Source organism: Aegilops tauschii, chromosome 4 (genome assembly GCF_002575655.3).
Source record: "Aegilops tauschii subsp. strangulata cultivar AL8/78 chromosome 4, Aet v6.0, whole genome shotgun sequence".
Taxonomy (NCBI): Eukaryota; Viridiplantae; Streptophyta; class Magnoliopsida; order Poales; family Poaceae; genus Aegilops; species Aegilops tauschii.
Genome location: NC_053038.3, coordinates 110,637,426 through 110,659,782, shown reverse-complemented (window position 1 = coordinate 110,659,782; position 22,357 = coordinate 110,637,426).

The window sequence follows — 22,357 nt, the reverse complement described above, 5'->3', positions numbered from 1 at the left end:
AGGAGGGGCCGGGTTACTCATATGGTCATTGCCAGAAGCCCGGCGCCAAGCTTGAAGACGGTGGGCCAAAGATGGGCTTAAGACCTGGATATGGCTTAAGGCCCGTAGTTACAATCATTATCATGGTAGAACTTGTAGTGTAAGGCAAGAATAGTTGAGAGTCCGAGCCGGACACTCTTATGAGCCGGTCGGGACTCTGAGAGCTGCTGGGCGTCAGCCTCCCTATATAAAGGGACAACCCGGCAGCAGTTTAGGGATAAGCAAGATCTCATCGAGAGCCAGGCATAACAGTTAAGCTCCCTGGTGATCGAAACCCTAATCAATACCACCTCAACTGACGTAGGCTTTTACATTCACCGTAAGGGGCCGAACCAGTATAAACCCTCGTGTTCCTTGTCCCACTTAACCCCTTCAAGCTTCCTAGCTATGATGGCTCCACGACTAAGTCCTAGCTCAAGGACATCTGCCGTGACAATTCCACGACAGTTGGCGCCCACCGTGGGGCCAGCGCACGGTGGATTTGAGTTCTTGAAGGGCAGCTTCGAAGGGCTCAAGGGATACGCTGTGGGCCGGATGACCAAGAGTCGTCGCGGCAAGCTCTACATCGATGATGCAAACTGGGGCCCCGACGCCGGCTCAATTGAGTACGGGTACCGGGTCCCCTTCGGCAGAATTAATGTTTTCATTGGCAAGATTGGTCAGCCGGGCCCTGAGCCGGATCTCTGCGCCGATCTCATCGAGACGGCTCCGCGTGCACGACCTGCCCGGGCCCGGCCTGCCTTAAGGCATGCTTTTGTGGGATGTATCCATGGAGGGCCCTCTGGTCGATCTGGATCTGGTGATGAGACGGCCGCCGGCTCTGACGGTGAGTCGTCCACCGATGAGTCAAACTCGTTGTATCAACTTCAAGATGGCCGGCTCATGGGTTGTTCCGATGGTGACAGTATTCCGGACCCATTTGAGCCGCCAAGTCAGGTTGGAGTCTTTATGGCCGGTGCACAGCCCGTTCAGAACCCTGCTGCTGGAGCGGGAAGCCCGGTGCCCTCGCCGGCTCAGGTGCTAATGTATCTCACGGACAAGATGACGGCCCTGTTAACCGCCACGGTTGACCCGGCGGATCAAGCTCAGCATGATGCGGAGGTGGCACAGTTAAAATTGGATCTAGTGAAAGCTAAGGAGGATCTGGCCGCGGAAGGGATCAGGATGGCTGCGGAGAGGGCGGCTCTCGATGCCCAAACTCAGTTGATTCAGGTGCAGTCCTTCCGGCTCACGATGGATCAGAACGCGTCCAATGAGGTCATGAGAAGGAGGCATCAAAAGGCCCAATCTCGACTCCCTCCGGTTTACGATCCATGCAACCTCTTCAACACGCCAGGTGCAGGGTCTAGTAACCCGCTAGGGGTCATAGTGCCCGGGTCTGGGACCCCTATTCAGCCACAAGTGATGGGGCCTCCCCAGGTGCCCTCTGCCCCGCCTCAGCACGTGCCAATACCCCCGGGTCACTATAATAACCCGCTGGAGAACATGGTCGCCGCGGCAGCACGGCTGGCGGCTCTCCCAGTTGACGGCGACTCTCCGACGGCTATTGAAACCCGCCGGGTCAGGGAACTCCTTCAGACAGCACTGGCGCAGCAAGAGGCGTACTCCTACATCCGGGACAGGATCCACTCGACCCCTCGTCCGGGCCGGAGCCTGAGTTACAGCAGGCACATGGTCTCAGTGACCGGCTCAAGTAACGTTCGACGCCATGACCCGCCCCCTGGCCATGGCCCGGTTCATAACGGAGCCTTTTACGCAGCAGACCAAGACAGAGCGCGGCAAGAGGCGGAGCAGGTGCCTCAGTCGACGGCTTACCAAACTCCCCCGGCTTATCCGACGACTTCCGTCGACGTGGGTATCCCTACCAGGACTGGGGGTGTCCCTTGTTTAGTGCCGGCTATCCGCAATGAACGTCTGCCCAAGGACTTCAAAGGCCCTAGGAAGGTGCCTAATTACACGGCAGACTTACAACCCGCAGCCTGGATCGAGAGTTATGAGATGGCTATGGAACTGCTGGAGGTCAGTGAAGCGGCCATGGCTAAGTACTTCACCATGATGTTAGATGGGACTGCCCGCACTTGGTTGAAAGGGCTACCACCGAATTCCATTGGGTCTTGGGCTGAGCTGAAGGCCCGATTCATCCAAAACTTCAAGGATACCTGTAGGAAGTCTATGTCAATTGTGGATTTGACTAACTGCAAGCAGCAGGAGGGTGAGTCTACGACACATTGGGTTCGCCGGGTTAAAGAGATAATACATTCCTCGGATAAGATGGACGCCGGCTCTGCAGTCTTAATGTTGGAGCAGAATTGTCGTTTTGTGCCCCTGAAGATGAAACTCGGGCGGCTTAAGCGCGACTGCAATGATATGGGTACACTGATGGCGGCTCTTGTCAAGTACGTCGATTCTGATGGTACCAACGACCCCGCTTCAGATGATGAAAGGACAGGGAAGGGAAAGAAGAACGGCAATGGCAAGGGTCCTCAGCATAACCCGGGAAACCAAGGAGGAGGCAAGTGCAAGGCCGATGGCAGCCTAGAGTTTGTAGCCAATGCCAGCTCACAAGGTAATAACCAGCGACGCAAGGGGAGGCCCCCTCCCCGAGGCGGCGGGTCAGGCCCGACGCTGGAGCAACTGTTGAATGAGCCTTGTCCAAGGCATGGCTCTAGAGAGAAGCCAGCAACTCATCTATGGAAGGATCGTGCAATCATGAAGGCCTTTAAGAATTACAATGGCCTGGGTGGCGGCTCAGGCGCCGGCGGCTTTCATGGCCCGGGCGGCGGCTCAAATTCTAACCCTCAGAACGGTCAAGGGGGCTTTAATCAGCAGTCTGGCCAGGGTCATCAATAGCAGCAGGGAGGTTATCAGACCAATCCAAAGCAGCTTAGCGGTGGGCAGTATCATGTGTTTACCACTAGTCTGTGTAAGCGAGATCAGAAGCTTCATAAGAGGGCTGTGAATGCTGTTGAGCCGGCGGTTCCACGCTACTTGCGGTGGTCTGAGCAGCCTATAGTGTGGAGTAGGGAGGATCACCCTCCCCGGGTGGATAATCCGGGTCACTTGGCCCTGGTGGTGGCTCCTCAGGTGGGAGGATATAAGTTCACTAAGGTACTCATGGATGGAGGCAGCAGCATCAACATCCTCTATTATGAGACATTTCGTCGTATGGGGTTGATTGATAAGAATCTCAGCCAATCAAACACTATTTTCCACGGTGTGGTGCCTGGTAAGTCGGCTTACCCAGTCGGCAAGATCGAGTTGGAAGTGGCCTTTGGAGATGAGAACAACTACAGGGTGGAAAAATTGACCTTTGAGGTTTGTCAAGATAAGAAGTCCCACTACAGGAATCAGCTATTTTGCCGTCTGCCATGGCGGACGGCAAAGGCATGAACGGCGGACGGCAAAGGCCTTTGCCGTCAGCCGCGGACGGCAAAAGGCTCCGGCAAAGTAGGCTATGGTAAACAGCTACTTTGCCATCTGCTTCCTGGCGGCTGATGGCAAAGGCCCTTTGCCGTCTGCAGCGGACGACAAAGAGAGCGGACGGCAATAATTGTGCTCTTAGTTCGTTAAGTGGCTAACGACAGGCCTTTGCCGTCCGCCGCGGACGGCAAACTTTCTAGTTCCTTTGCCGTCTGCCAGCGGACGGCAAACTTTCTAGTGTCTTTGCCGTCCGCCGTATGATGTCATCTACACGTCACTACATGGCAGGCCTTTGGCGTCCGCCGCTGACGGCAAACTCGTTTACTCTTTGCCGTCTGCCACTGTAGGCAAACTGACCAAATGGGTCAGCTCCCAGGAAGCACAGCTGGCTGCCACGTGGCTTGTTTGCCGTCCGCTGCTGACGGCAAAGAGCCCGTTGCCGTCGGTGGCAGACGGCAAAGAGCCTGCATATTGGCTCTTTTTTCTGTTTTTTATTAAATCCAACAATTTTCATCACAAATATATATGACATACATAGATATATTTCAAAAGGCCATTACAGAGCAAACATATAAGATATCCAACACATAACTTCATCATCCAACCATATATATTACATGCATAGTTCCATCATACATAACAAGTTCAACATAGAGGCATCCAACCATATATATTACAATAGTTTCATCCAACGATACATGCATAGTTCAATGATACAAAAGAAAATGAGAAAGGGATAAGGAGCACTCCATCTATGCAAGCTTTCGTCAAGTGAATGAAATCTGCAAAATGAAAAATAAGAAAGTTAGAACAAGAAGAGTAGAACAAGAAGAAGACTAGAACAAGAAGAAGACTAGAACAAGAAGAGTAGAACAAGAAGAAGACTAGAACAAGAAGAGTATGTCATTTATGAGCTAACTTACGTGAAATGGATCATATATGAGCTAACTAAGTTGAAATGGGTCGTTTATGAGCTAGCTAAGGTGAAATGGATCATTTATGAGCTAACTTAGTTGAAATGGGTCGTTTATGAGCTAACTAAGGTCAAATGGATCATTTTTAGGTAACTAAGGTGAAATGGATCATTTATGAGCTAACTTAGTTCAAATGGATCGTTTTTGAGCTAACTTAGGTGAAATGGATCATTTATGAGCTAATTTAGTTGAAATGGATCTTTTTGAGCTAACTTAGGTGAAATGGATCATTTAAGAGCTAATTTAGGTGAAATGGATCGTTTTTTAGCTAACTTGGTGAAATGGATCGTTTATGAGCTAAATTAGTTGAAATGGATCGTTTATGAGATAACCTAGGTAAGATGTGTCATTTTGGAGTTAACCTAGGTGAAATGGGTCATTTTAAAGCTAACGTAGGTAAAATGGATCATTTAGGAGCTAATCTAGGTAAAATGGGTCATTTTTGAGCTAACTTGGATGAACTGGATCATTTATAAGCTAACCTAGGTAAAATGGGTCATTTTAGAGCTAACTTAGGTAAAATGGATCGTTTATGAGCTAACTAAGCTAATTATGCAATTTTTGACATAAGTAAGCTAAGTACAGATCGTTTTAGAGCTAACTTAGGTAAAATGGATGGTTTTGGAGGTCAGTAAGCTTATTAAGTCATTTTGGAGGAGAAGAAGCTAAGTCTAGGTCATTATGGTAAGCATTGGAGGAAATAAAGCTAAGTCTAGGTCTTTATGCATGTGTTAAGCAAAACACTAGATAAACTTACCAAGCTCCAGGAGGTGTAGGAGCGGGGTGGCTCGTGTCGGTAGCTGGAGAAGGATCGTGCGATGCTTGTGTGGAGTTACGCTGCACCAAAGATCATTTCCAATGTATTGTTAGCATGATGACACTCAAATGTTAAGACTAGCAAGTAATGTCCATTCAAATAAAACTCACCGTGGTCCCAGGAGCAATCACTGGCATCGGCGGAGCGGTCTGACCTGTCTTCTCGCACACAGACTGCACATTTGGTTTCGACGACTCAGTCATACTAGTTAGTAATGAGACAAACACTACATGAATGTATTGGCTAATCTGCAGAAGAAACTTACCACAAGGAGCTCGTACATGGCCCTTGCCTGCATGTCATTCCGTGCCCTCTCCTCCTCCATCATCTTTGTCGTCCTCTCCTCCAACTCCCGCTGCCTCTCCGCCGCCTCCGCCAGAAGTTTCTCCGTTCTATCTCTCTCACTCTGTATAGCAGCCTGCAACACCACTCACATGACCATTTGTAATCATTGATGGAAGCGCACACAATGTAATGGAGAAAGATAACTGAGTACGTATCACTAACCTTGATGGCGAGTTGCACTGGCCGTTCACGAGGCCTTATCTCAGGAGCGGAGCTCGACTGGCGCGCCTTGATCTCCGGGAGAGTTCTAGGACAACGAATAAGTCCATCTCCAATGGCTATGGAGCCATGGGACCTCCCGCCACCAGATATCATCACCAGCTCTGGATCAATGGGACCCTGGCTCGGGTTAAAGTCCTCCCCTTTCCTCGCCTTCCCCTCATCTCTATATCTCACGAGCTTGTTGTGGGAGGAGATGTTGGTGAAGTTGTTTGCATCATCAAGGTCAGACTGAGAGAAAGCCTTGACTTTCTTGAAATAGGCAGTGTGGGCCATGGCATACAGGTCGTACACCTCTGGCACCTTATCCACCTTATTGTGGCGTGCCTGAAAGAGAGAAACAATGAAAATTAGTAATTAAAGGGCTCAAGCTAGCATGATGAATGAATTGCATGAATCATGAAGCAAACCACATACCCAGTTGCGCCCAAACTGATATAAGTTGGAGCTGCCTTGATGGTGTGGCACACCTTCCATTTGGGCATGTTTGTCCTTGGCCTCGTTGTGGAGGGCTAGCCATTCTTTTGAGCACCACTCATCGACCAACACCTCCCAACAATCCATCCGATCCGCACACCATCTCGGAGGCGCCTAAGTTAGCAAATAGAAACTTGAGCGCTACGGCTAAGAATTACTAAATGAAGGAACTTAAGTAGAAGGCCTTAACAATTACCTTCATGTACTGCTCCTTACTCAGGAACTTATCGCGGCACGCCGGCTTGGTCTTCTTGATACCACGCAAGGCGTAGTAGTCTCGAACAGCCTGCACCCGAGCCTCGTGCCGTAAGTTCTGGAGTAGGCGCTTGCAGACATTCTCGATAACATGTGCCGCGTCCTCCTCGTATCCCTCCTCACACCTGTAGAATGTCTGCAATCAAATGAGACAATATTGATTAGTACAATTAATAACTAGCTAGTTGAAGATTTTTAAATGTGTAAAGGAGAAATTACCCAGAACTTTCTAATCACCATGTCTGCCCTCGTGTCGCACACGACACCGTCGATAATCTCATCCGGCGGGGCCGGGGCAGCCACGTAGTGCTCCCAGCTCAATCCAAGCTCTGGAAGCCGACCCTCACCAGGCAACGTGACAAACCCCGGGAAGTTTTGCCGGCAAAGAACTCCAAGGACGGAGTTGGGCCGGCGGACACTATGATGGTGGTCCCAACCCCTGCAGCATGACAAGGCCAACGCATTAGTTATTTGAAGAAACGTGAATGCACAAGGTACAAAAATATTAAATGCACTTACGTACCTCTCCCCATCAGGGAAAATCAACCACCTCTGCTCGCGGGTCGCCGGCACGGACGGGAGCCGTGTAGCACCACGCTGGTAGACGGTGCCCCCTCCTCCTCAAGATCAGTCGGCTCCCCGCCATCATCAGCATGGCCACTCGGCTCCTCGGGCTGATCCGGCCAGGTACCCCATCCGGACGTGTGCTCCTCCGGGGTCTCGTGGGCCGAAGGCCAGTCGACCCGAGGCTCGTGGGCCCAAGACCCGTGGACCGGAGGCTCATGGACCGGAGTCCGTGTAGCCTCCTCCTCGGACGAGTCCACCCTAGCAGTCACGTGCTCGGGTGAAACAGCTGGGGGTGGCGGCGAGGAAGGCGCCGTAGCAGTCACCCTACCTCCTCTCCCGCGACCACGTGCCCTACCTCCTCTCTTCCTACCTCGTCCCCTGCTGGGCACCGCGGTCGGCGAAGAAGGGCCCAGCGGTGTGGCCATACTGTCCAGCAACGCTCGGCGGAGAGGTGCGTCTGGAATCGAAGACCTCAGACCACGCATCGACGAAGAAGGGGCCTTGGCGCGCTCCCGACCAGCGCCCACCATCTTTCAACACCTGCCATGACAAACAGTAAACGAAATTATACAACATAAAAAAAGACCGACATGAATAATAATATGTGTATCACTTAAGTGTATCATCATCAAGTACAACATTAAAAAATTTAATACATGACACTACTAATAATCTCGATCAGTATCATCAATAAATGCATAATCATCATCATCACTATAATCAATGACGGGCTCATAGGGTTCAGTGGCATCAACATGTGCAAGGCCACCTTGACGTAATCGGTCAAGCAATGACAGGTCATCCGCAGCAGTAACCTCTTCTTGTTCCGGCTCTTCTTGTTCCTCCTCTGGGGTGATGTCGGGTTCACTATCGCTGTCTACTTCAATGTTTTGGGGTGAAGTATAGCGGTTCTTGAAATGCTTTTTGGAAAGACGTGTCTCTTGGAAGAATTCTCCTTCATATGTGTCTGGGTTAATGTGAGGTTCATAATCCTCTTCCTTTGGGGGAGATAGTCTAGCACGTGGCGGCACTTCATAAACGACATCCCAACCTTTCAGATTTGGATTAGTTTGGCAGGCCCACGGTAGATAGAATACTTGGGTCGCCTGTTGAGCCGTAATATAGACATCAGGAACATCTAAATGGGTGCTTTGGTTGATTTCAACTAGCCCTATATGTTCATGAGTCCTTCTAGTTTCCTTCGGCTGAAACCAATAACATTTGAAGACTACGACATTCGGTGGGTTTTCACCATAGAATAGAAGTTCATAAATTGCTTCAACTCTCCCATAATACTCGGTACCTCCTTCGCCGATAGCAGATACACAACAATTTGTAGACTTTCGGTCGGCCATAGATAGCTCTTTGCCATAGGTACGAAAGCGATACCCGTTGATGTCGTATTTGTCAAATGAACGGACCTTATAGTCAAAACCATTAGCGACTTGTCTCAATTCGGCGTCAAAATGAACGGACATTTTTGTCGAAGCGTCTTCTGCATCCTCTCAGTTGGGTAGCACCAATGATTTTGCACGCCCCCCCCCAATCTTGCCTCGGTCGGGAGATGCAAAATCAAATGTTGCATTGGATTAAAGAAGCCCGGTGGAAAGATCTTCTCTAACTTGCAGATCAACTCCGGCGCCAACTCTTCCATTTCTTCTAGCACGCCAGGCGATAGTTCTTTCGCACAAAGAACACGGAAGAAATAGCTGAGTTCTGCCAGTACTAGCCATTCATCCTCAGGGATGAAGCCACGCAACATCACTGGCATTACCCGCTCAATCCATATGTGCCAATCATGACTCTTGAGACCAAATATCTTCAATTTATCAAGACTGGCTCCCCTCTGTAGATTCGCTGCATACCCATCGGGGAACATCAACTGCATTTTCACCCACAAGATAATTTCCCTCATAGCTGGCCTTCCAAGATTGAACCATTCCTTTGGCTTCGTCTAGTTCTGCTTTCCTTTCGGTTCTTTCATGTTTTGTAACGGCCTATCACATAGCGCCTCCAGATCGACTCTAGCCTTAGTATTATCCTTTGACTTCCCATCTATGCCGAACAATGTACCAAAAAGTGCCTCGGCGATATTCTTCTCAGTGTGCATCACGTCGATGTTGTGTGGGCAAAGGAGGTCTTTGAAGTAAGGCAGATCCCATAAGCATGTTTTGTGAGTCCAAGCGTGCTTAGAATTATACCCCTTGAAGTACCCTGGACGCTCTGGATCTGGCTCGAGAGAGTTTAACTGATCCAGGGTCTGTTGGCCTGTCAATGCAGGTGGTGCAGAGTTTTTGACAACTCTACCTCTGATGAAGTTCTTCTTGTCTTTCCTGACCTTATGGCGAGGATTCAGGAACTGTCTATGCATGTCGAAGCAAGAAAACTTGCGACCGGCCTGAAGCCAACGAAACTCAAGAGCTCCCTTGCATGTGGGGCACGGGAACCTTCCATGCACACACCAGCCAACGAATAGCGCATACGCCGGCAAGTCATGCATCGAGTACATGTACCAGACACGCATTATGAAGTTCCGTTTGCTATAGGCGTCGTATGTCTTGAACCCATTATCCCAGGCTTCTTGCAATTCGTCCTTAAGCGGTTGCATGTACACATTCATATTTTCCCCCGGATAGTTGGGCCCTGGAATTATCAACGTCAAGAAAATGTTCTTTCTTTGCATAATCTATCCGGGGGGAGATTGAGTGGAAAGACAAATACGGGCCAACAACTATATTGGGCTGCCGTCATACCAAACACACTGAACCCATCCGTGCTGATGCCGACTCGAGGATGCCTCGGATCTGCCGCTTTGTCACCATGTAATTCATCAAACTTTTTCCACGCAACACCATCCGATGTGTGTACAATCATCAGATTCCCATCTGCATCTAGTTTGGTTCTTTTGCCCGTTTTGTGCCATGTCATCTGTCTGGCCGTCTCTTTGACCATGAAAAGACATTGAAGTCTTGGTACGATTGGCATATACCGAAGAACACTAACGGGGATTTCGGTCTGTGTCTTCTCACCCATACCGTTGTCTACCACAACATACCTGGATGACTTGCAAATGGGACAATAGTTCAAGTCCGCATTGTCAAGCCTAAACAAGACACATCCTTTCTCACAGGCATGTATCTTATCATAGGGCATCTTCAGTGCACAGAGGATTTTGTCCGACTGGTACAGGTTTGCAGGCATTACATGGCCTTTGGGTAGAAAGCGTCCAAATACTGTCATCATTGCATCGTAGCATTCTCTGCCCAAGTTGAACTGAGCCTTCAGAGCCATTACTTGTGAGATGGCATCCAACTGACAAAGCTCAGTGTGCTCATGGAGTGGACGTTTTGAAGACTCCAACATTTCATTGAAGGCCTTTGCAGATTCCTCCATCTCCTCGTCCGAATCCAGAGCATCATCGAAGTCTTGCACCATGTTTTCCATCCCGGTACCATGCTCGTCGGTGCGACGACGATCCACCTCAGCTCGGTCACGTTGGGCAGACTCACCATGAAATGTCCACACCGTATAATCGGGCGTAAAACCACTCTTCTGCAGGTGTTTGCCCATTTCAGCCTCTGTCCTCTTTCCCAATTGCCGCACCGTAAACAGGGGCACCAGGTTTTCCTCTGGCCATTTGCAAATGCGGCTCGCACAAACCCCTTGGTTTTTGTGAACCATTCAGTGCTCCATTTGTTCTGACCAGTGTGACCGGTGTACATCCACGCACGATCACTCATCTTGACTTTCAGAGCTACTAGACACACAACAAATATATATATATATATATATAATTCACCATGTATATATATTCATCAGTTGATCTACTTTGTCAATTTTATTACGTCCATGCAACCTACACTCTAATAGGTAATGATAGGTCCTAATCCCACCCGAGTATGTTTAGATTGGGTTCATTTTCCCATGCTATGCTCCGGATCCTACGCAAAATTTCGGCAGCACCTCCCCGTTGTTCTCCTGATACACGTCTCTGCAATAAACAGAGAGGATGTGTACCCGGAGAACAACAGGGGAGGCACTGACGAAATTTATGCGTCGGATCCGGAGCAAAGCATATGGGAAAACGAACCCAATCTAAACATACTCGGGCTGTCCATGGATAGCGTTGGACAATTCGAAAGAATCAAGGTTATAAATATGGAAATGCATGCATATTTATAACTATGACGCTTTTGAACGGGAGACACATATTGGTTACGCATACTGATGATTCAAGACACATATATAGCTAGCTATCAAGTTTCATCGGAATAGATCAAATAATTAATGGGGGAGGAGGACATGTCATTTGTGCTCACCCACGAACGAAGGGGCAGAGCTCGTCAAACGCACGGTGAGGTCGTCGAACACCAAACCTCGCAGCGATGAAACAACTGCACATTTAAAACTACCCGATCAACACAATTATATATGATGTTTTTCATAACAAAATCGAAAGATATATGACCTAACTAATAACTCACAAATATATGACCCCGTTGGCTTCTGGAAGGGCAAAGAACACCTTTTCGGGAGGTGTCGGGGGTCGGGGTGTCGTGTCGGTCTCGGGGTGCCGTGTCGGGGTCGGGGTCGGGGTCTCGGGGTCGGGGTGTCGGGTCGGGGTGCCGGGTCGGGGTCGGGGTGCCGTGTCGGTGTCGGGGTAAGGGTGGGTGTGGTGTCAGGGTGTCGGTGTCGGGGTGTCGTGTCGGTGTCGGGGTCGGGGTCTTGGGGTCGGGGTGTCGGGTCGGGGTGCCAGGTCGGGGTCGGGTGCCGTGTCGGTGTCGGGGTCGGGGTGTCGGGTCAGGCTCGGGGTCGGGGTGTCGGGGTCGGGGTCGGGGTGCCGGGTCGGTGTCGGGGTCGGGGTGTCGGGTCAGGCTCGGGGTCGGGGTCGGGGTCGGGGTGTCGGGGTCGGGGTCTAGGGTGTCGGGGTCGGGGTCTTCTTCCTATTCTTCCTTTTCTTCCTTTTCTTCCTTTTTTCCTTCTTCTTCTTCTTCTTCTTCTTCCTCCTTTCCTTTTTCCTCTTCTTCTCCTCCTCCTCTCCTCTTTTTTCTTCTTCTTCTTCCTCTTCTTCTTTTTTCTTCTCCTCCTCCTCCTCCTCCTCTTCCTTTCCTTTTTCCTCTTCTTCTTCTCCTCCTCTCCTCTTTCTTCTTCTTCTTCTTCTTCTTCTTCCTCTTCTTCTTTTTTCTTCTCCTCCTCCTCCTCTTCTTCTTCTTCTTCTTCTTCTTCCTTTCCTTTTTCCTCTTCTTCTTCTCCTCCTCTCCTCTTTTTCTCTTCTTCTTCTTCTTTCCTCAAACTAAACTAAACCTAAAACTAAAACTAAACTAAAACTAAACCTAAAACTACAACTAAAACTAAATCTAAACTAAAACTAAAACTAAAAAGAAAAAAAAACAGAAAAAAAGGAGGGGGCTCACCTGGGGCAGGGCCGGTGGAGGAGGAGGCCGGTGGAGGAGGGGGGCGGGGCGGTGGAGGAGGTGGCCGGGGCGCGGGGGCGGCCTGGGGCGGCGGGGGGCCGGGGCGCGGGGGGGCCGGGGCGCCGGGGCGGGGGGGGGGGCGACGGGGCGGTGGGGCGGCGGGGGCGACGGGTGGTGGGGCGACGGCGGGCAACGGGCGGTGGGGCGGCGGGGGCGACGGGCGGTAGGGCGGCGGGGCCCCGGGGCGGCGGCGAGTGGTGGGGGCGGCGGCGCGCGGCGGGCGACGGCGGCGGCGGCGGGGTGGGAAGTGGTGGCGAGGCTCGGCGAGGAGAGAACAGAGTAACGGGCGGGGGGGGGGTACGGGCCGTTAGGTAGTGCCCTCTTTGCCGTCCGCCTCTCTTTGCCGTCCCCCCTTTTGCCTCTTTGCCGTCTGCTAGCAGACGGCAAAGAGGTGGGCCGTTAAGTTTTTTCTAAATGGGCGGGGGGTGGGGGCCACCTCTCTCTTTGCCATCTGCTAGCGGACGGCAAAGATTCTTTGCCGTCTGCTGGCAGACGGCAAAGAGCTGGCAGATGGCAAAGAGCTTCTTTGCCGTCTGCCATTTCTTTGCCGTCTGCTTTTGGGTAGCTGATGGCAAAGAGCTTCTTTGCCGTCAGCTAGCAGACGGCAAAGAGCTGGCAGATGGCAAATTAGCTGATTCCAGTAGTGTCCGTACCATGCCATATTTGGGCGGCCGGCTTACGCCAAGTTCATGGCATGGCCGTGTTACGTATATTTACAACTCAAGATGCCGGGTCATAATGGGACCATTACGGTTCACGACAGCCGGAAGGTGGCCTTGGAATGTGAGGAAGGCGATGCCGCTTATGCAGAATCTGTTTGTGCAACAGAGGAGTTGAAGTTTTACGAAGACAACGTTGACCCAACAGATATGACCTCTCTGAAAAAGCCGACTACGGAGCATGAGCCGGCAATGAAATTTAAGTCGGCTGATGAGACTAAACTTGTTGATTTCGTTCCAGGAGATTCATCTCAGCAGTTTAGCATCAGTGCCAACCTGGATCCAAAATAGGAAAGCGCGCTCATCGAGTTCATCCGTGAGAATAGGGACATCTTCGCATGGAAACCTTCTGACATGCCAGGTGTACCTAGAGAACTCGCTGAGCATACTCTCAATGTTGATCCGAAATTTAAGCCGGTCAGGCAGTTCCTTCGGCGGTTCAATGAGGAGAGGCGGAAAGCTATTGGCGAAGAGGTGGCCCAGCTCTTGGCGGCCGGGTTTATTGTTGAAGTCTTTCACCCAGAGTGGTTAGCTAACCCGGTGCTCGTGCTCAAGAAGAACGGCACTTGGCGGATGTGTGTGGACTATACGGACTTAAACAAGGCGTGTCCGGCTGATCCTTTTGCCCTCCCCCATATTGATCAAATTATTGATTCTACGGCAGGTTGTGCGTGCTTAAGTTTCTTGGATGCTTATTCTGGATATCATCAGATTAAAATGGCAGTTAAGGACTAGGAGAAGACGACGTTCATCACTCCCTTTGGAGCCTTCTGCTATGTGTCTATGCCCTTTGGACTCAAGTGTGCACAGGCGACTTATCAGCGTTGTGTGCAGAACTGTCTTCATAACCAGATCAGGCGCAATGTTCATGCTTATGTGGACGATATTGTGGTTAAGTCCATAAAGGAGGAAACCCTGATAGACGATTTAAGGGAAACCTTTGATAATCTCCGGGTCTACAAGATGATGCTTAACCCGGCCAAGTGTGTTTTTGGTGTTCCTGCAGGCAAGCTCTTGGGTTTTTTGGTTTCTGACAGAGGCATTGAAGCTAACCCGGAGAAGATCAAGGCCATCACCTCACTGGCCAAGCCGGCGTGTATAAATGACGTTCAACGCTTGGCGGGTCGCATAGCTGCTTTAAGCCGGTTTATAAGCCGTTTGGGTGAGAAGGCCATGCCGTTATATCAGTTGATGAAGAAAACTGATAACTTTGTCTGGAATGATGCAGCTAATACTGCCTTTGAGGATTTGAAGAAGCAGCTGGCAGAGCCTCCAGTCCTTGCTGCTCCGGTTGGTAAGGAGCCCTTATTATTGTATGTGGCGGCAAACACACGAGCCGTCAGTGTGGCCATGGTGGTGGAGCGCAAGGAGGAGGGTAAGGAGCATCCGGTTCGGCGGCCGGTTTACTATGTCAGCGAAGTGCTCATCGAGTCCAAACAGCGGTATCCACATTGGGAGAAGCTTGTTTATGGTGTGTTCATGGCAAGCCGAAAACTTAAGCATTATTTCCAGGGTCATCCTATCACTGTGGTCAGTTCTGCCCCTCTTGGTGATATTATTCAAAACAGAGAGGCCACGGGGAGAGTGGCTAAGTGGGCTATAGAGCTCGGACCCCATGGTCTGAAATATGTGCCACGCACTGCTGTTAAATCTCAGGCCTTGGTGGATTTCATCAATGATTGGACAGAGTCACAAGTGCCCGAGCAAAAGCCGGACAACACATATTGGACTATACACTTTGATGGGTCCAGGCAGTTGGAGGGCTCGGGAGCTAGAGTCGTGTTGGCTTCCCCTAAAGGTGACAAGTTTCATTATGTGCTACAGTTGATGTTTCCTTGCACTAACAACGCGGCTGAGTACGAGGCCTTGCTCCATGGTCTTCGGATGGCTAAAGAGATGAGCTTGAGCCGGGTAAGGTGCTTCGGCGACTCAGACTTGGTGGCTCAACAAGTATCAGGAAAGTGGGATTCCAAGGACCCTCTCATGGCGGCTTATCGCCGCAAAGTTGATGCCATTGCTGGGCACTTTCAGGGTTACCAAGTGGAACACATCGATCGCGGGAAGAACGAGGCGGCTGATGCTTTAAGCCGGCTGGGCTCTCAGCGAAAGCCGGTGCCGCCTAATACTTTCCTGGACGTCCTATATAGCCCTTCTGTTAAGTTGCCTACAGAGGAAGACTTGGCTGTCCCTGACCCGGAGGCACGACTGGTGGCGGCTCTCCATATCATACCAGACTGGAAAATGCCCTATCTGGCTTACATGACCCGAGGAGAGTTGCCTGAGGATGAAACTTTGGCCAGACAAATAACCCGGCGGGCTAAGTCAATGATTGTTATCAATGGCGAGTTGCATCACCGCAGTGTTACGGGAGCGTTTCAGCGTTGTGTTTCCCCTGAGGAAGGCCAAGAGATCTTGTGTGAGATTCATGAGGGGGATTGCGGCCATCACGCTGGCTCAAAGTCTCTTGTGGCCAAGGCTTTTCGTCATGGTTTTTATTGGCTGACGGCTCATGCTGATGCAGAGAGCTTGGTCAGTAAGTGTGATGGTTGCCAAAGGTTCTCGCGACGGGCTCATGTGCCGGATCAAGAGCTGAGGATGATCCCAATTACTTGGCCCTTTGCGGTCTGGGGGCTTGATATGGTTGGGCCTTTTAAAAGGTTCAAGGATAAGAAGACCCACCTCTTGGTGGCAGTTGACAAATTTACCAAGTGGGTAGAAGCAGAGCCAGTTAGCAAGTGTGATGCAGCCACGGCAGTTCAGTTTATGAAAAAGGTGATCTTTCGCTTTGGCTTCCCGCACATCATTATAACTGACAATGGCACCAATCTATCCAAAGGCGCCATGGAAGAGTTTTGTCAACGAGAGCATATCCGACTTGATGTTTCCTCAGTGGCTCATCCTCAATCCAATGGTCAAGCTGAGAGAGCTAATCAGGAGATTCTGAAGGGCATCAAGCCCCGGCTTTTGGTCCCTTTGCAACGGACGCCGGGTTGTTGGGTGGAGGAGTTGCCCTCCGTGCTATGGAGCATCAACACTACTCCTAACAGATCTACAGGCTTTACGCCTTTCTTCATGGTTTATGGAGCAGAAGCAGTCCTCCCCAGTGACGTCCGTCATGACTCGCCTCGAGTGGCGGCTTATGTTGAGGCGGACAATGAACAGGCGCGCCAAGATGCTCTTGACTTGTTGGACGAACAGCGTGATGTGGCTGCAGCTCGTTTAGCGATTTATCAACAAGACCTGCGCCGTTATCATAGTCGACGGGTTAAATCCCGGGTCTTCCAGGAAGGCGATCTGGTGCTCCGGCTCATCCAAGATCAAACAGATGCACACAAGTTATCCCCGCCTTGGGAAGGGCCCTTTGTGGTCAGCAAGAATTTGCACAACGGGTCATATTACCTCATTGACATTCGGGAGCACAAAGATTCACGTAAGTCGGAGGAAGAAACCTGTCGGCCGTGGAACATAGCTCAACTTCGGCCGTACTACACTTGAGCCACCGGCTCTCATGATGTACATATTTCTCTAAGCCATGTATATATTATGATAAGCAATAAAGCAGGACCTCTGTCCTTTTTCTTCCTCCAAATGTGCACGTGTTGTTTTCATTGCAAGATTACATGATAGCTTGAAGGAGGATCCGGCTTATGATCGACTTCGAATCTAGCCGTAAGCAATAAGGTCACTTGGGGGCTTCCTGTTCAAACATAGGTCGTATTTGAACCAAAGAGAACATAGCTGCCGATACCCATTTGATTGGCAAAGTGCCGAGCTCATTGGGGAGTTTTCTTTGATCATATTTGAATCTTAGTTTAACCCCTTTGGGAACCGACGTGGATCGTATTCGAATCAGCGTCGTTAAACAATTCTTAAAGTCATTTTGGGGCTTCCTGTTCAAACATGGGTCGTATTCGAACCAAAGAGAACATAGCTGTCGATACCCTCTTGATTGGCATCGCCGCACCCACTGGGGGCTATATGATCGCATTCGAATCCTAGCATAACCCCTTTGGGCCGGGTCTCTGGTCGTATTCGAACCAGAAGCCCCTAAGTTCTTCTTCTTCATAGCAAATTTCTTCTGATTATTTCAAGGTATGTACAGCCGGGTCTCACTTTGCCGGCTTAACGTTGATTTACAGCGTTAACTATTAAGACAGGTAAATCGGAATTAAGGTACCAACCCTATTACCCGGGTTATTTAAACAGGAGGTATGCTGGCAGGCCGCTAAGTGTGCTATTACGGCTGTATTAAGGACATACTTGAGGACGTCTTTTTCGATTCATCTTCTTGGTTATATATCTAAAACCTGTGATTCTCAGTGCGGTAAGCCGCCTCGAGACTTGTGATTTGTTCTTTTATGCAGGATAGTTCAAGGCCACTATTTGAGACTAAGGAGAATGAATAACCCAGAGAAATATAAAAGAGACAACTTCAATAGACTTCAGCATTCAATACGTGCATGATGGCACGGCAAAGATAAAGTGTTGGTCCTACTCTATTACAAGACTCATTGAGTCCAAAAGGGTGAGGCATTGTTTGATAAGCCGCCAGCAGAGTTACGACGCTTGCTGGGTTGAAGTCTCCGGCTCGTCCCTCTCTTCTCCTCCGGCTGTTCCCAAGGTCTGGAAAGTCGACGACTTCCAGTCGATGCCGCTCAGAGGTTCGAATTGAGCTTCCTCGTCAATTAACCCGGTCGGGTCAATCTCCGGGGCGAAGGTGTGCTGACGAGCCGGCGGGATTAAGCTGAGGGCTTCATAGCGAGGGGTCGGGATCCTCTGATTTTCCGCATTGTAACCCGGCTGGTACTTGGTCAGATCTGTGTCGTTTCCAATAAGAGTTGCCACCGGGCGCACGATCTTCACGCAGGCGGCGGAGTCTTTTTGGTCGAAAGCCGTGCCATCTTCCTTCAGACTTGGATAGCCGAGGGCGATGTCCGCCGGGTCTAGCTCGGGAAGGAAAGCCTTGGCCCGGATCAGCGCGGCGATAGCTCCGGCTCTTGCAGAGGCCCGTCGCAGCTCTTGGATACGTTGAGGCAGAACGGCGAGCCGTCGAAGCACTTCTGCCAGGTGAGTCGGCACCTCGTTGGATAAGGCCACCACAGCCAAGGCACGCTGTGACCCGGTGTAGAGTTGCTCCACCAGGGTGTACACGGCCTTCAGCTTGGTTACCACACTCTGGTTGAGGTTGGCACTTCTGGGACCTATTTAACAGAATAAAATAAGCCGCCGACAAGGGTTAGTTATGAGATATAAAGACTGCAAACTTGATGAAAGCCGGTAAAGTGACTCACCGAAGATTGCGGCAACCATCTGGGACACTTGGCGCTTTAAACTGGAGAGTTCGGCGGTCTTCTCGGAGAGAGCCTTGTCCGTCTGTTCAGCCCGGTTCACCAGCGCGGCCTTTTCTTCGGCCCAAGCTTTCCGTTCAGCGTCAAACTCCGTCTTCAGCTTTTCTTGCACGGCGATGCTGGACACAAACTTGGCATTTGCCTTCCGGGTCTCCATTTCTTGCATCTTCAGCCGGTTCTTCAGATCGGCGATGTCAGCTTCCAACTTTTTACAAGCAGCCTGCATGCATAATTTCCGGGTTATAGGATGGACAGTTATTGCACACTTTTAAAGTCCCAAGCACTTTCCAAGCAAAGACACTCTGCACTTGGGGGCTAATGCATATTGAACGTTTCTATCTACAAACTGCCGGTTCAATTGAGTAAGCCGGAACCTAAGTCTACAACATATTCAATCATAAGTCGTCGACTTGGGGGCTAGCATGGTAAAGGTAACTATGCAGTAAGTAAGAGGACAGAAGAATAGTACCTCAGATTTCTGCTGGATCTGGTTCACCATGGCAATCTCTGCGTCCTGGCTCTTGTGCACTTGGCTGACGAAGCCGGAGACGACCTCTCGAATGTCCAAATTGGCGTGGTCGGTGAGGTCCAGGTTAACCCGGTGGGACTCTAGCAGCTCCCCTTTGGCGGAGCACTTGGCCAGCGCAATAGGTCTCCCCGGCTCAACAAACTCCGTCTGGGTGATTACCACGTCCGGGTCATCTGCTGGTTGAGCCGAGCTGGAGGCCTCCGGGTTAGCAGAAGCTTCTGCAGTTGCCTTGGCGGTTGGAGCGGTGGCTTCGGGAGCGGAGGCAGTTGGCGGTTCTTGACCTGCTACCTCCGGCTCAGGCAACTCCGGCTCTTCGACCGGCTTGGTCTTCTTCGCCCTCTTGGTAAGTTTGGCCTGGGCACTGAAAAGAAAGAGAGGATAAGCACAATAGTGTAAGTAAAGATAAATTACAACATGAGGTGATTATCATTACCCGGGCACGGTCTTGAAAGCCGGCAGGCTTGACTGCATAGAGTCGCCAGAAGAGGGGGAGGTTTCCTGATAATTTGAGTCAGAAGAGTTGAGCGGTTGACGTATAACACCTGCCAAAGGATGAAAAGGGTACAATGTTGAGATCACCTCGGTCAGGCGTTTCCTCGATGCGTCAGGTAACCCGGAGGAGAGGTCGGTGTTTTTGTCGGTCCGGGTGTGCCGCCGACTTTCATGAACCTATCACTTCAAAATAAATTGAGGATCTTGATAAGCTAAAGGATTGGAAAATCTTACTTTCTGGGTTACCCTTCGGACTTTCAGCCTTGGCAAGGGCTCCGAGTCAGAGGAAAGTGACATTACCTCTTCAACCACCGGGTTACTGGCTCCGGTGTCATCCTGTTGATGAACAAGTGTTGGTAAGGCGGACAGAAATAAACAATAAACATAACAAAGAGCTTACAGGTTCAGGGGTTACCTCTGACTCGGAGCTGTCGCTTAGTTGCATCAGCTCCGAAGCAGTTGGCCTACTTCCCTTCTTACGGGAGCGGCTTTTTTGGCGGCTTTCTTCGCCTTTCTGGCCTTCTTGGCCGCCTCATGGTCATATTTGACCCGCCAGAACTTGTCGTCAGCCTGAAAAATACAATGATGAGTTCTTAAAACGAGTCAGATGAAAGTTATATACAGAAGAAGATAAGATGTTCAGATTGGCGGCTTACCGCTGGGGCTGGGTTGGTCTTGTAGAAGGGGGCTAACCCGGTCCTTCCGCAGTCTGCCAGGCTCTCGTTTAAAAGAGCCTTGCTCATCTCCTCTGCAACATCTTCAGGAAGATCGTTGCGGCTATGTCTCTGAGGGTCATCCTTTCGGCCCGTGTACTCGCACATTAAGCCGGGGCGGCGGCTCAATGGGATCACCCGCCAGGAGATCCAGACCCGGACCAGATCGATTCCGTTGAGACCATTGCCCAGAAGAGCCTTGATCTTGTTTATGGTGGGGAGCAGAGGCTGGCGCTCCGCTTGAGTCAGCTTGTCTGACAGTGGGTGTGTTGACTCCAGACGCGAGGGGCGAAAGCCGGGCAGCGGACTTTCATCAGCCGACGACGTGTCTTGGCAGTAGAACCACGTCAGATTCCAGTCTTTGGGGTGGCTTGGCAGCTCTGCGTAAGGGAAAAGGCAGTCCCTCCGCCGCTGAATGGAGATGCCGCCTAGCTCCAAACTTGGCCCGTTGGCGCACTCGTTCTGGCAGTTCAAGTAAAAAAGCTCGCTGAAGAGCAGCAGACTAGGTTCTTCTCCAAGGTAAACCTCGCAGAACACTTGGAAGTTGCAGATATTGGACACTGAGTTGGGTCCTATGTCCTGAGGCCGCAGATCAAAGAAATTCAGAACGTTTCTGAAAAACTTTGAGCCGGGCGGTGCGAAGCCCCGGCTCATGTGATCCGCAAAAATGACCACCTCCCCGTCCTTTGGCTGTGGTCTCTCCTCTGACGGGTCAGGGGCACAGTAGGACATGACATCCTTCTTGGGCAGGTAACCTGACTTGACAAAATCCGCTAAGGTCTCATTGGTGACATTGGACCTCATCCAATTGCAAGGCTTTAGGAGCTTTGGGAGGCATGGTGAAAGTCGGCAGCCTATGATAAAAGGAAACATCTGGTTTAAGTATAAGCCGGAGGGAAGTTATAGTTCAATGTTAAGTGGTGGCTTACAGAGGGGACTAATGACATATATCTAAGTGCACCAGGTTATTTAAGCCGCCCAAGGTATTGACAGTATTTCGATTGTCTACGGCCTTATCACAGATGAGCCGGAAAAATCTATGGCGCATGGTCTCCTTTGAGTCGGAAGGTTCTACGGCGCGTGGTTTCTTTAAAGCCGGAATTGTAAACCGCCTCGACTCAACAAGTGCAGTTTTTTTACAAAGTGTGGTGAAAACAGGTTTCACACATGGCAGTAAATAATTTGGATCAAAATAATCGGTCGAAAAGAAAGTTTCTAGACCTAAAAACAGATGCAGGAGAAGTTCTTGGGCTTGAACAAAGCTCTTATGCAGTAAAAAGAGGGCTGCTGGCATGTAGAATGAGTGCTAAACAGTTACCGCATTGGTTCTGTACAAGGCTACGATAAAAAACGGGCAGTAAAAATGAAAACTACCAAGGGGTCGTGGGCGACGGCGAAGAACACGAAGAACATGGACGAACCCTACGGCAGATCTATTTTACAGGGCAAGCAGGACTTACAGAGATTGGTGAGTCGCGGAGGTCGTCGCGTTTCTCTGGTCAAATCAGGGTGATGCAGCGGCCTGAGTTGGTGACGGCGAGAAGACCCGCGGCGGCGGCAGCAGCAGAGCTCGAGCAGGGGAGCAGTGGTGCAAGGAAGAAGACGAAGAAGAGAGGAGTGGCTGAAGGCCCGTCGGGCCGGCCTATTTATAAGGGCGAGCTCATAAGTGGGCGCGAGAATCGAGGAGACCACGGCGTGGTTATCTCCCCATGAAACGCCTCGATCTTCGGGATGGCAGTAAAGATAAGATCCGTTGCAGATCTGGTGGAGTAAAAAACGGGCTTAATGGAAGATGATGTCACGGCGGATTACCCGGAGTCCAGAGAATGACGTCACGCCGGGTTATGGCCTTCACACAAATGGTAAGCCGGAGATTTTTTCTGTCGGAAGAATTGAAGATTGACATGAGCCGGCTCAAATCAATCTGGGGCCTAATGTTGAGGATATAGACCTTAGAGTCACCCGCCAG